We start from the raw sequence: 1,899 nt of genomic DNA, 5'->3' as shown, positions 1-1,899 counted from the left end.
GCCACCTGAGTGATTTCGTCTTTGACTCTTGGGCTCTTGGAAGGTAATGCTTGCTTCCAATAGAAAGACCTAGTTTTCTCTGCTGTCTTTTCTTCAGCAGAGTAGGAAATAGGAATGTCGCCACTGTGCAGAGGCCTAGACGCCAGTCAGGTTCCTGAGACCTGTCTTCCCCCGGGGCCTCAAAAGTGTGGCCAGGGGTGTTTGAGGGACTTGGGCAGTTGTTCCTGTTGTCCAGCCTCCCGAGCAGAGTCTCAGACTGGGAGGCCTGTGGGCCAGATGTGGCCTGCAGCTGTTTGGTTTGCTCTGCTGCCAACATTTAAAACTCAAGAGTAGACACAAAAATTCTGGTTAGGCAATGCTGGGCCTGTGTCCCCAGGAGACCACATATCAGCTGCAGCCAAGCCGGGGCGGCCCTATTCAGTTGTCACATGCTGTGCGTTCACCATCCCCAGGTGACCTGCTCACACATTTGCATCGCCTGCCTGGCCCGATTGACTTTGTCAGACACCCGAGTCTCCAGAGCTGGCAGCCCTGGAAATGCTGTCTGACGGAGCAGACGCAGTAATGGCTGTCACGTTGACCATGAGATACGAACATGCAGAAAAGGCCTAGCACTGGTTGTTCAGCCTTCCTCCTCCGTCCCTCCTCCACCCCCACGGGAGTCTTCAAACCCGAATGGCCCAGAACTGAGTATGTGGCCAACTCTTAGATCGTGTTAGCCTTGCACTGTGGTGTTCCTTTCATCTGGTTAGGAGTGTCTGCTGAATTCAGCTAATTTCTTTCCTTTTTTTTTTTTCTTTTTTCCCCCAGCTAATTCTTTTTTTTTTTTTAAATATATTTTATTGATTTTTTTACAGAGAGGAAGGGAGAGGGATACAGTGTTAGAAACATCAATGAGAGAGAAACATCGATCAGCTGCCTCCTGCACACCCCCCTCCTGGGGATGTGTCCACAACCAAGGTACATGCCCTTGACCGGAATCGAACCTGGGAACTTTCAGTCCGCAGGCCGACGCTTTATCCACTGAGCCAAGCCGGCTAGGGCTCCCCCAGCTAATTCTTAAAGTGTCTGCTGGCCGAAACCGGTTTGGCTCAGTGTTCAGAGCGTCGGCCTGTGGACTGAAAGGTCCCAGGTTCGATTCCGGTCAAGGGCTTGTACCTGGGTTGCGGGCACATCCCCAGTGGGAGATGTGCAGGAGGCAGCTGGTCGATGTTTCTCTCTCATCGATGTTTCTGACTATCTCTCTCCCTTCCTCTCTGTAAAAAATCAATAAAATATATTTTAAAAAAATAAATAAATAAAGTGTCTGCTGAATTGAGCCTTCTTACCTCGTTTTTATGTATCTTGAAGGCTTGGGCTTGGTGCTCCTCTCCATTGCTACTGAGTTAGCCTCGCTACCTGGAGCGCCAGCCAGCCTGACCTCCAGATGACACTTTGCAGCAACTGTGACTGGAATTCTTGTCGCTTGCGCTGGAGCTCCCACATATATACTTCTTGGTTAGTTATGTGCTCTCAGCCAGCCATTATGTTTGTAAATGCTGGCCCAGAAGCCAGGATAAGACACTGCCCCCTGCCTGTACTGTTTTATTTTAACTTTGTGTGTAGTCGTATTTTATTACTCTACCTCCATTACCTTTACTTGAATCAGAAGGTCCTTGGCCCCCCCCCCACCCCATTTTTAAACCTGCTTCCTCATTTCCTCTGCTTGAACACCTAGACGAGTCACAGTTCATCTCATAGCTGTAGTCACAGCTTTCACAGACACCCCCTGAAGCTGAACTAACTTGACTGATGCTGTGGCTTCGGTCTCTGTTAATCATGGCGCATGTGTGCAGAGGAATTTCCTCCCCTAAATGCTCCCTCTGAAATCCACTGCTTCCCTTCCTGGAATTCTGTTCT

The sequence above is a fragment of the Myotis yumanensis genome, unplaced genomic scaffold, assembly GCF_028538775.1.
Source record: "Myotis yumanensis isolate MYYU_CA2020_CCGP unplaced genomic scaffold, mMyoYum1.0.hap1 SCAF_18, whole genome shotgun sequence".
NCBI lineage: Eukaryota > Metazoa > Chordata > Mammalia > Chiroptera > Vespertilionidae > Myotis > Myotis yumanensis.
This window is presented reverse-complemented; position numbering follows the sequence as displayed.